Raw genomic sequence first — 13,292 nt, forward strand, 5'->3', positions numbered from 1 at the left:
AATTTCTTTCTGGTTGCATATCTCAGTGGGGGAGGGATGATGGTTGATATGAAAGGAGGGAGGGAGAGGGGAGAGACAGGGTTTGTCTAAACTAAATAGGAAAGTGGATATTGCAAAGAATAATACAAGTATACTGTTGCACTATCAAAACAGAGCAGGCTTTTAGGCTGTCCCCCCCCCCCCTTCATTGTTTGGAGCCCCAAGGCCAAAACAGAAAGTGCTGCTCAGTGGAGATTCTAGTGCCTTAAAAGGTAATTGGGTATTTTCACACAATTCTGACTGACATGGGCTTGAACATATCTCAAACTTGACTCATACACATAGAAGACTGTGCTTCCCAGCACTCGCCTGGAACTGATAATCAGTAGTTTCTTTGCATCTCGTAAAAAGCAGTCACTTTTGACAGCATTGCTAGTTTTACAGCGTTCGGTTACTGAGGAAACTCTTTTCAGGAGCAGCGAAGGTCTATTGTCTGCTACAGCTATGGGCAACTATTGTTAACCCTGACCCTCAGAGCAAGATGGCCACCATGACAATGCAGAGGCTGAGGGAAGCCATCTGCTGAGGCCAATAAAAACATCACGGGAAACAGCGACCCCAAAGACCTCTACCTGCCCTGCCCCCTCCAGCCTTTAGCCATGTGAGGTGTGACAGGCCATGGACACTGCACCAGAGGAAGTGGAAGTGGCATTGTTCAGGGGCTGCTGGGTGGATGAGTGCTAAGTGGAGAAGATAGCAGTGGAAAGTGTGTTGGAAATAGAAATAACTCACAACATTTCTTGGATTTTTGTTTGATAGTTAAACAGATATTAACATAATTGAAAGATGCACTTTGTAATATTTTCAATATAGAAGATTTTTATATTTAAACATTATTTTAACAGTCATCCCACTTCAATTTGACTGTAACTAGTCTAGACTTCTTCTCTAAATACTACTTTTAGTCGCATCTGGCTGCCCCCTACATTCGCTCCAGACGCAGGCACAGGAAGTTACGTGAAATTGGAAATGTATTACTACTAGCGACAAAAATAAAACCAAAACCATGCTTCGGATAACTATATGGCTTATTATCTAGACATAATAAAGATACCACAAATTCTTGTTACATAGTTACATAGTGCAGCTTTTATTATGAGAAGTCCTGTTAAAACATTCTTAGTTTAGGATTGCTTTACCTTTCTATCCCTAGAACTATTACACAAATGTATTTAATAAAGGATAACCTCTTCCTGGCCACAGATTTTTTTTTAAAGTATTAGTGCTCAGTGAACAGCATTGGATCCTAAATGCCTTAAAGCATTCACTAGATATATAGATAGCAGCAGTCAGGGTCAGAGGCAGGGCATCAGAGCCAAGCATCAGTTGCATAATGAACCCTGCAGGAGATAACTATCAGCGGATGGACACTGGGTATCTGGATTCTGGAACATGCACTCACACATACCACTGAGAGAGAGGGATGTTGTTGTTTGTCTATTCTTAATAGCTGACGAATGGTGTTGGATCTCAATTGCTGACTAACACCACCAATTCTAAAATATGACAGTAAAGTGGAATAGCTACTTTGTCAGGGCGTCAGAGCCGGGTCATGCTCATAAAGAACTAATGACGTGCTCTATGACCAACTAAACACAACTAAATGGTATTTTGCCTTGGTCTATTCACAGAGTTGTAAATCAGTTCCTCATTCACAAAGACTTGGCACAAGTGTGCATGGTGTATAAGCCAGCACACAGATTACTCAGCAGTACAAACACACACACAAACCTTTCACAAATGACTAGGATTCACTGGTTTATCTCAAAATAGGACAAAGAATCAGCCTGGACTCATTCAGAGGCAATGTGATCACACACACACAAAACGTCCCACAATGAGCTGTTCTTCATGCTTTTGTCAGTTATGATTTGCCCTAAACAAGCTCTGTTATCTGCACTAGTTATATTGTCAGGGATGAAAGATAAAATGTTAAATGTCTATCTAATACTCTTCACAGTGCAATGCAATGGAAGTGTAGACAATATAATCTCAGACAGTGAGAGAGAAGGCATTTTTGGTTTGTATCTTTGTTATTGAGCTATTTGTGCTTCTTAAACTCATCTCAAAATGTTAACTGTTGGTGACAATCAGGCAGTGTTTTGCAGTTTGAGTTGAATTAGCTTTATCACACTGCACATGGGTGGTGCTGTCAGTGTTTCATAGCTAACTTTATCAGGCCTCTGAGTTGTTGTCAACGAACTGTTGGCTGGCTGCTGCTGCTTCGGTGCTCTGGAGGCCTGCCTCTCCCCAACAGCTGCTTCTCATAAAGAGTTCATCCTCCCCTCTATCACTCTGTTCCTCCATCGCTCTGTCCAGCCCCGCACATTCAGCTCACACCATGACATCATCATCCATGGCTTGTTCTTCCCCAAAACTGCTTTCTTTTTCTTCTCTGTCATTTTCAAATACCTAAAAAGGGCAAAGTCGCTCACAGCCCACGCTGCATTTCACAGTTATCAGGACATGCAGTCACATAAAAACACAGAAAGACCAGAAAGACGTAACCATTTGTCTTATCTTATGAGTGAGGTTTTACTGACAACTGGGACAAGGATAGAACATTAACTTAACATGGGAATTATATATATATACAGCGAAGAAAAATCTTTTTTCTTTCTTCACCCACGCTGAGTGGAGGACCCTACACCCCTAAAAATGTGGCTCACTATACAGCATGTGCCAAAGCCTTTGCCTGCAATCAATTGAATGCACCACTGCACATTTAGCTAGCTCATTCTGGAATGGCAAACTTGACTGCTTTTTCTCTCCACGTCCTTCACTCTTTAATTTCTCCTATTCATTCTGTCTCTTTCATTCCCACTCGAGTATGATGGAGGAGGTAGAAAAAAAAATAGGGGGGAAGGACATTGGGGGACTCACTGGTTTTAAATTCTGAAGTGTTCTCTCTCATACTGAAATGTACCACCTTTTGCCTCCTGCAGATCTGGGAGCACATATTATTCATGTACAGCCAATTTGTATCACGCACTGCAGGGGTTGCCAGATCTGCCGTGAAGTGTTTGGCTTGAGTGATACAGGGATTTGACAATTACTGACATGCTGCCATGAGGAAGGCCTTGACAGGTTTTTTTTGCCAGGTTCCTGAAGTAGCATAGAAGGAAAGGGTTGATGGGGAAGGAAGGGATGTATGGAGAGGGGGAAGGAGAAGGTTCGGGCAAATAAACAATGGAATTTTATCTGGGCTCAGCAGTCTCCCCTCTCTCTCTCATTCACTCTCTCCGTTTCTGTCTCTGCGTCCTGTTCAGGGCCCCTGTTGCTTTCCCAAGCTGATTTCATAGCAAGGTCTTGGACATGAGCCAAACAGGCAAACTCTATGACTATATGTGCCTGTATTTGCGCATGTACAGTATCTGTCAGAGCATGCGATTGACGGGCAGAAAGCGAGTTACACTCTCTGAATTGATCTTTTTTAGCCACTGGATGATATGTAGGGGTGTATCGCCATCTTTAATATTCACTTTAATTTTGACTATCTCCCTGCACGTCTGTGTAGTAGGTTACATTTGTTTTCTTTTCATAAAAGAGATGTTTGTTTTGAGGAATTAACTAAGCACACAGAACCTATCTTGGACTGGTTTATGTTCATAATTGAAAGAACATCACATGCTCTTTATGTTCACCCATAAAAAAACATTTGTACTTAAATGCAATGTGGAACTTTAAGGTGAACATGAGGTCTATTTGTATTCTTTGTATTAAAAAGAATGGAACCTGAATTGAACTGAATCGAAGTCGTATCGCAGAAGACTTTGTGATATCGGCAAATCTCATTTGGTTGCCCCATGAATTGATATAATATTGTATTGTGATTAAACCTTTGATTTAAAACCTTAATGACATGTTTACCTCTTTGTGTCTGTCTGTTCTCTCATTTCATCAGACATTTACGCATCAGCTGGCTGTCTTTATCTTTGCATTCCATATCTTACTACAGACCACAGGGACCTGGGTTGTACAGTGGTAAAGATGCATATCAGCATCTGGCCTTTGGGGGCCAAGAACCATGCACACTCACACCCATATAGTGCATGTAGAAACTATCCTGCTGCCCAGAGTCCTGTCCCAAACCATTGGTAGGCTCCCTGCCCCTGCTGTGCCTTGTCCTCTTGCCCCTCCACTTCTCCCCCTGCTCCCTCCATTGTTAGGAGAGGATGGACGTGAGACAGCATTGAAACTGGGTTAGCCACAGAACCAGACAGGAACTGTCGGGGGATACCACAAACAATTAATTTCTCCCCCCATGTGTTTTTGCTTATCAATCCACTCTAAATATAAAACAAGTATCCATTGTTGTATATTCCTAACGCAACACATATAGCGTTTCTTGTTATTGTGGTTGTTGTTTATATCTGAGAAGCCTGATGGGTGTCTACAGTCTATCCCACTGAGAGCTGCAGGAATGAGCCAAAATATTACCTCCGAAAATGTATAAACAAACCTAAATTATAATTGGGGGCCACAGAGGAAGCCACTATGGATGTAATTATGGTGCACAGGAACAACCAAGGGACAGAATGCTCTTCTGCACAAAATGAATAGTCATTTTCTTGTTTGTGTTTGTGCACACAGACAGACAGGAAGTGTGATGTGCCTTGCAGGAAGTGGGTGTAAGATTTTACACCTCTCCGTCTTTTTTTTAAGAGATCATTTTTTGGCCCTTCCATGCTTTATTAGATAGATTGGAGAGACAGAGATTAAATGGGGTTCGAGAGGGGGATGACATGCAGAGAACGACCCGGGCTGGAGTCGAACCCGGGTCTGCTGAGGCGAGGACTGGGCCTCTATCGTATGCGCTCTAATCACTTAACCACGGAGCGCCCCAAGTCGTCAGGCTTTTGCGCAGGAAGTTTTCTTGCTTCGGAATTCCCCCCTTACAGTACAAACTTAAGTTCAGTGTTGATAAATGAGACAGCTCTAACTACAACAAGGTCAAAATGGCAGCAAACGGAAGGAAAACTCCATACAAACTCAGCAAAATACTCCTCTAAGCTCTTCTCACTCTCTCCACCTGTCAGAGTTTACAAATGGCCATCCCGTAACCGTTTAACCACAGGCTTTTAATTGGGAAGGTCTCCTTTTTCCTTTTGCAGTTTGTGGCTTCCATTGCACATTCCACTGACTGCAAATGGTAGTGCAATGGCTAATGATGCCCTCAAGCCTATAAAGTGATAAGCTCTTCTGGAAATAGAAGTTAAGAGGGGGAGTGTTAGACACTGTGGGCCTGATGAAAGTGAAATTAAGTAGATAATTGAAAAAGATTTTGGGGAAGCATTTAGAGGTGGAGTCAGTGATTCTGGAGAAAAGTTGTTGTCAAAATCACTTTTTGTCAAAATCACTGAATATTTCCTCGTGATCCGCTATCTGTCCGTATGCTGAAAATAAATTGTTGTTAATGCACAGCTTAGGCTCAGTAGATGGGTATGTAAACACTGTGCAAGCATGTTTAACCTAGGCTGTGTATTAACACTTTTTTGTTTATGTTCAACTCATACAGTGCGTACAGGTTGCGGATCATGAGGAGATATTCTCTGATTTTGACAAAAAACTAAAAAATAGACAACAAGCATCCTCAAGAATCACTGACTCCACCTTTTAGTGCAGAGACACAGCTGACCGGAAGGAAAATAGGATTTTAAATACATTCTTTCATCTCAACAATGGCTTTTACCTATCGCCAATGAATTCAAACTCAACTTGTTTAGTGAAGCCTTTCTACCAGAGAAAGGCAGGACATCCCAATGAGAGGCGAAGAAGAGGTGGAGGAGAAGGATGATTCTGTCTTGGAGGCAGAGCAAACAAATCTCTCCCTATCCCCCCATCTGGGCGAGGGTGTCATGTTACGCCTTGTTGCGGCATCGGAGCATCTGTCCTTCAACTCCCTTCGTCATCAGACATGTCAGCCCCTCCTCCCCACAGACAGAAAGTTACCATCAGCTCCTGACTCATCCCCAGTCTGCTACCAATTACCCCGCTGGCTCCACAGACCAGTGCCAATGCCAACTCGTCCCAGGGGTTTGCTTTTAAAACAGCTCTCACTCTCACTCAATCACATCCAACAATGCCTTTGGCTTGGTGAAATCCAAAAAAATTACATTTGGTACATGTGGAGCAAAAACACTACTCCGGCATCAGCCAACCTCGTAAGCCTTAGTGCTTGGTGGATGGTGTAAACCAAATGTTCAATGTTATACTCTTGGGAAACATTATTTGTAACAAACAATATGACAGTCAAGCTAACTTTAAGCTGACAATTTTCACTTGTTGCGAGTCCAACACCATGAATGCAGGGAAGGTAGGTACTGACTTTTCTGTATGACGTTAGGCTTTATACCCTGCCACCAAGTGTAACCATTCAGAACAAGTATAAACACCAATGCTTCAAGATGTGGCTGGCTGACATGTATGAACTAGATCATTTTTAAGCATACTGAAATCTGAATAAAATACGATAGAGGAAACCTTATTTTTTAATTTAACCTAGCCTTCTTTACTTGACACAAAAGTAGTTTTGCTTATTTTTAAATACTTTGCTACTTTTGCACGGACATATTCCACTGTTTCAATCTAAAATGTTAAAGCCACGTGAGTGGCAAGGCTCTAAGATATCAATGTCAGTCTGAAGCTCAGTCTATCCATCACATACAGATATTTAACTTCCATTGAGGATATATTCTAATGACTAATGGGGATCCTCTGACCTAAGCACCGCCTCACAGAGCCATTACCATGGGTATAGACCCATGGGTATAGATTCATGGGTATAGATTCATGCACCTGTGGTAGAAGCACTGTAGTTGCAGCAAGTACAATGAACATGGATGGAGTAAGACAAGAGAAAAACTAAACACTCCAGGGCACTCTTCCTGGCAATGAGCCTTACTGTTTTACAGGCAGAGATTTATGACAGTGGATGAGATCATTTATAAACAGCCACAGGTAATATGCCAGGTGATAGACTCTGTCGTTTGCAACCACAGCTGAACTCTGTGTCACCGTTGCCTTCAACACAGGAGACAGACACGGCATGTCTTACACCTTAGACAGTGATACCTGTCTCTGCTGTTAATACTACCCAGAAGCCCTGGATTTTACAGACACGTGAGGAAGTGTCAGTGAATACACCATCATTCAGGGGGGAAAAAGACTCCCTATAGTGAGCATTATTAACAGCTATCTGATATTACATTGTGCAGACACACAATGTAGGATTTTTAAGCATAATGGTCAAACCTTTCTTCTCTAGAACAGGCTGTGCCACAGTGAACGTAAAGCAGAGAGTGGACCTACAGATCCTTTCAACAATAACCTGGCTTCTTCGGCACACTAACATTACTCTCTGGGCCCCAGATCAAATTTCTCCTGCAAGCCACAGTCTCTGAGCTGAGTGAGCAGCACCAATGCCAGAATCCTCTCCTCCTCTTCTTCTCCTTCCTGTTTTTTTTTTACATGTTAAAAGGTTCCGCTTGAGAATTCCCACCAGAGCTTCTTCCCCCGTCCCACCCCTGCTCCCCTGCTCCTCTGCATGCTCACACAAAAAAAAAAATTTTTTTTTATAATTCAGCGGCCGATCCCCGGGGGAGCCGAGCAAGGCGAGAGCTTGGGAAAGTGCTCTTCCGCAGTGTAAACTCCAGAGTCAGATTCTGAGCCGACGTTTTTGACCTCCACACACCCTGTGACCGACAACTGTGAGCCCCTGGGCCAAGACCGCCAGTGGACAAAACAACTGAGTGAAATGTAGAGGGCTGTTTAGCACTGCTGGAGCAAGCCAATCAAAACTGATCTAAAGGTGTGTGTGTTTCCATTGCTATCTCCCTAGAAACCTTGAGACAAATTGTACTCGACACATGGCAAATATGCGTTGTAGTTTAAGGCAGTTAGCAAAGACTCAATCGGAATAAATTCAACATGCTTCAATATCAATGAGTGAGCCGTTACCAATGCAGCTGTAACATGCATCTCTTGTGTATCTCCATTTTATGTTTGCTGCTGTTGTACATTTGTGAATTATTACGCATTATGAGCAACAACTAAGAGTTCTTGAAATTTAAGCTAATAAACAGTAACAAGGTAATAAAGCGTAATATAGTGTGTTTATACGAACGCTAATCCTAGCGTTTCTAAAACTGCAAAGAGGAAACAACATGCCGTTTATAAACTAATAGATTTATAGGTCTAGCATTATATCAAGGAATATAACAAGAATAGACAAATATGTATACAGAAATTGATCGTTTTGGAATGTAACTGAGCCTATCCCTATCCAAACTAAACATCTATACAGGCGGCAGTGGTGAAGTGGGTAGGGAGATCGCCTCTGGAGTGCAGGGTCGGAGGTTCGATTCCCCGCCTACCCGCCACATGTTGAAGTGTCCCTGGGCAAGACACTGAACCCCAAATTGCTCCCGATGGTTCAGAAAGCACCTTGGTTGGCAGCTACTGCCATCGGTGTTTGAGTGTGTGTATAAAAATGTGTTAAGATATGTAAAAGCGCATTGTGAAGCGCCTTGTGACCCTGGTCTGTGAAGGGCGCTCTATAAATAAAGCTTACTTACTTACTTACAGGACTAGGATAAACGCAGATTGACACCAGGCTCGTCAGATACAACTTGACACTATATAGCAGTATGATAAAGGATGAGATTATTGTAGCCATCATTACACTGGAGACAGACAAAGAGATAACTACTACTCTCTCAGCTCTAGAATTTTACAAGCCAGTGTTTAGACATGATTTGGTATGATCAACGCTCATCTGTGTCTGCAGTGTGTCTGGAATATTTACAGTACTCATTAAGTTGATCCGCTTGGATGAACCTCCTGACATTGTTTTAATTGTCATTAAATAGACTGAATCCCTAAATTGACAGGTAAACAACATTCTTCTCATTCTAGGAGAAGAGAAAAGGAAAAAAATGAAGAGGAAGAGAAGTAGACTGGAACTCCTTAAATTATTTGAAAGGCATTGCTTTCACAGTTTTTCCATCTCTAATATTACACACACGCTGCACATAACCAAACTTACAAAGCACGCGGTAACCTTTTCCCATTTCGCTTGGAATGCTTGATATAACATGGCAACCCAGGCCTAAATCAACAAACTGCAAAGCCACATTAGAATTACCCTTTGAACCCAGATGGACACATTCCTTTCTAGACAGCAGCCATACCTCTCATGCAAGGTCTTTTTCCAAACAGGGGATGTTAAACAAATGGTAAATTCATATCCATGTGCAAGTAATATGGTATGTCAGTGGATGCTCAAGTGTGCCTGGGCATGTGTTTGCATCCATGTGTCTGTGCATGTTCTGTTCTGTATTTCTATGTCTGTGTTTGAGTCTGCCTGCATGTTTTTTAGTGTGTTCCGGTCTATGCCACCTCCACACACCAGTAGGCACAAGCTGAACACACAGGGCGTTTGGATGATCAGCATGATCCCTCCAGCTCACATCCAAACAGCCTGCCATCGAGCTGTAGCTGCCTCCGTCAACACTGACCTCTAACAGAGATGATTTGATGCATTCTGTGTAACTCAGCAGGACAGGGAATCGGCCTGTCATTTCCTGATAAAAGTCCTAAATAGTTGCAGCAGTCATTTTCTCTCAAGCCACGGTCCCAATCCTTTCTAGTACAAGTTAAATAGACACTTAAGAGAGCAACTGCTTGCAAGTGATAGGCAATGTGGGATAGAGTGGGTGCATTTTTGTGTGTCAGGGTTAGGGCTGCATCTATAGAAAAAAACATGGCCATCTGCCAACTGGATAAATGCCTCCAGTATTCAGTGTGATGGTCTGCATTATCCATGCATGCACATATGTATGTGTTGATTTGACTCTAATAATGACAGGGTTACGGGAGACTCTAAGATTGTATGCATTATCCATGCATCGGTGTGTGTATACGTATGTATGTCAGGAGGGGGTTAGGGTTGTTTTTGATCATGACTAACCCCATGGCCATCTACCAACATCATAGACAATACCCCCCCCCCCCTACCACATCTTCTAAACAACAAGAATTCTTTCACCATCACCACAGGATACATTCTTTCTGAGCGCATCACCGTGGCAACAGCAGCAGCTCGGGGATGGCAGGAGATTGGCCCGGTGGGGTCTTTAAGTCGCAGGCCGCCCTGCAGAGTGCCTGTCAAAAGCCAGTTCCTGTAGGAGGAGGGGTGGGCGGGCTGTAACCTCCTAAAGCCCTGCTGTCACTTTTCTGAGCAGAAAACAATAGACAGGACAGATGCCACTGGCTGCATCCACCAACACACACACACACACGCACGCACGCACGCGCGCACACACACACACACACACACACACACACACGCACACACACACGCACACACACACACACGCGCACACACACACGCACAGACACCGTGCATGAAAAAACAACTCTTGATCAATCCACTGAGAACAATATAACTGTGGTTTTTATCTTTTCACATGACAGAAGTCATTTGTATGCATACTTCTACATGGACACACATAGGCTAAATACACACACACCCATTAATGTTCCAATAAACAAAAACACATAGACACCTACATGTTCAAAAAAAAATGTAAATCATGTCTCTATGTGAAACAGGCATCTACAAGTTAACTTTCTCGTGAGTTGAGCTCATAGTGTCAGTGTAAAGCTAAGCGCTGTTTTCCTGGACTCCAGTGACTTATTCCGATCATCAAGACCAATGTCTACGCTTCAGCAGAGATGACTAACTTGTCACGATACTACACATCTGTTGTTAGAGTTTTCAGAACATTTAGTTTTTTCCCCCTTACAAAGCATTGATGCTAATGAAAAATTCCGTTAACCTCCACAAAGTAGATTTAAGACCCTATGTGTTGCATGTGTGTTGCATGTGATCATATGTCAGGGTGTGCATGGTAGGAATTCAGAGTCATTTGTTTTCAGGGCAGGTCTGAAATTTGTTTTGCATGGCAGCAGCTCCATTTACAACATTACAGAAAAGACAAAAGAGACAAGAGAAGACAAGCATCAAGGACCCAAAAACATTCAACATTTTCCACCACAGTGCTGATTGTCTTGCACAGCAGTCACGCAGACAGTTAGCCTCGGCCTCTGACTCAGAACGTAAACAACTGACCCAACCTCACAGACCACTATGTGTGTGTGATAATACTAGCCCAACACACACACACACACACACACACACACACACACACACACACACACACACACACACACACACACACACACACACACACACACACACATACACAGGACCAGAGCCCCTTACAAGATTGTAGCCCACTTATTACAGCCATGCTGAGCAGACAGCCAGTCCCTGTCTCTTTATCTCCAACTCTATAAACCTTCTCCTCACAGCACAGATAGAGCCAGCCAGTCTCAATTCAATAAACTCTCAAGCGTACCCACTTAAGTAAATACAACCTCAGGACTGACAGAAACAGGAGAGCAGAGGCATGTTGATTTGTGGGCTGAAAAACTCCTATTGAGCTGCTGAAACTGTTCATTCAATGCCAATATGAAAATAGCACTGAATTCAAGAAGCGGAGAATTTTTTATGCAGAAATCAAAGCACACTTCAGCTGCTCTGTATCTGTGTGGATCTTTCTCTGGGGTTTATTGATTGCCCAGCTGGCTGCACTAAAAGGCCTGAGGAAGCTGCTGAGATGGATTAAGTTGGCTCATTGATAACCATCTCTTAAGGGTCAGTGGTTACAGGACACAGCGGACATTCCTGTTGCACTGTGGTATGACATGCAACAGAGCAGCTTATGCTATGTCACATGGTGATATAGTTGAGTCGCAACTTAAAGATGTCCTATGGAGTTTTTGACCACTAGAGGCACTTTAAAGTGATATAGTTCCTTATATTGTTTATTAAAGGTTATTTGCCTTAAGTACAGTTGTGCTTGCAACACGTATGTGTGTCTCAGCTGGAAAACCTCACATTAGCTACCAGTCAGGCCTTTACATTAACTTCCCCGGCGTCTTTTATAAATAAGCTGTCATGGCTGTCATGCAACACCATACAGTGAAACAACGTGTCCAATATTGTGACATCCGTTTCATTCATCCATATTTGTAAAACATTGATTTTGCAAGTAGTGCCGTTTTCTGTGTCCTTTTGGCCAGTGTGGCTGTTGCTCCCCGTGACATTTTTCCAATGTGTCTTTTCTGTACCAGCTGCTGTTAATGCTTCTGGAAATTACAAATGGATCACTTACTGAGCATTTATTTTCGATGTCGCAAAGCAGAATCTTAGACATCCATTTTGGCGAATTATAAAGATCATTCATCTAAATTCTCACTGGTATTCTACTTTCGAACCAACCGTCATCATTCTAACATGACCTGAACATGAGTCTCCAAACAAATTGTTATTCCTAATCCTTGAAAAGCTGTCTTTTTGGAGCCACCTGAAGCCAAACTCTTCTGTCCTCCCTGAGGAGGTCTCCACCCCTGCTTGCCTCCTCACAACAATACAGGCACTGGGACTGTGCATGAAGAGGTGCCTTTGTTCAAAGTGAAGAATGTGCATCTCACTTATCCTCTCCTCTTTTATCCTCTTAAACAAGCCAGTTTGGAATGTGATGGTTTTAGTGTGCACTATGACTATTATCCCCATACCATTTCTCTAACCTGTGTTTTCATTTAATAAGCAGATGATAGCCGACAGCCATTGAGTGTGTGTGTGTGTGTGTGTGTGTGTGTGTGTGTGTGTGTGTGTGTGTGTGTGTGTGTGTGTGTGTGTGTGTGTGTGTGTGTGTGTGTGTGTGTGTGTGTGTGTGTGTGTTCACGTGTACTCAGACACTTCAGTGAGTCTCTTGTGTTGTGGGCAGCAGTAATGGACTTGGTGCAGACAGTTTTTAGACTGGCTACTTGAGCAACACTCAGGCGTACTATAACTGGAGCCAAAGCAGTCCAGAATGAAATACGGCTCAAGTAAACACAGACAAAACCACATCCTAACATTGACCATCTATACTGCTTTAAACTAGGCATAGCCGTACATGCCATACATGGACACACACACACGCACGTGGAAACATTCAAGGTCATGCGCATGCATGTAAATTAAGACTGCACAGACTACGTGAGAGGGCTAAGTAGATGCACATACATGAGGATGGATCCTCAAGCAATATAAATCATTTTCACTGAACATATCACTATGGTTCAATTGATTCATCAATCAATGGGCACATCAACTCAATCACTTCTGCATAGAAAGAAAC

At 42.8% G+C, this 13,292-nt stretch overlaps 1 protein-coding gene across 1 annotated transcript in view; it reads right to left on the reverse strand.

Annotated features, from left to right (window-relative positions):
• Window positions 1–13,292, reverse strand: part of LOC307250227 (DENN domain-containing protein 2A) — a 34,141-nt gene that overhangs the window by 20,382 nt on the left and 467 nt on the right. The gene's annotated exons all lie outside the window — the stretch shown is intronic.

Source organism: Ammodytes marinus (assembly GCF_949987685.1).
Source record: "Ammodytes marinus genome assembly, chromosome: 5".
Taxonomy (NCBI): Eukaryota; Metazoa; Chordata; class Actinopteri; order Uranoscopiformes; family Ammodytidae; genus Ammodytes; species Ammodytes marinus.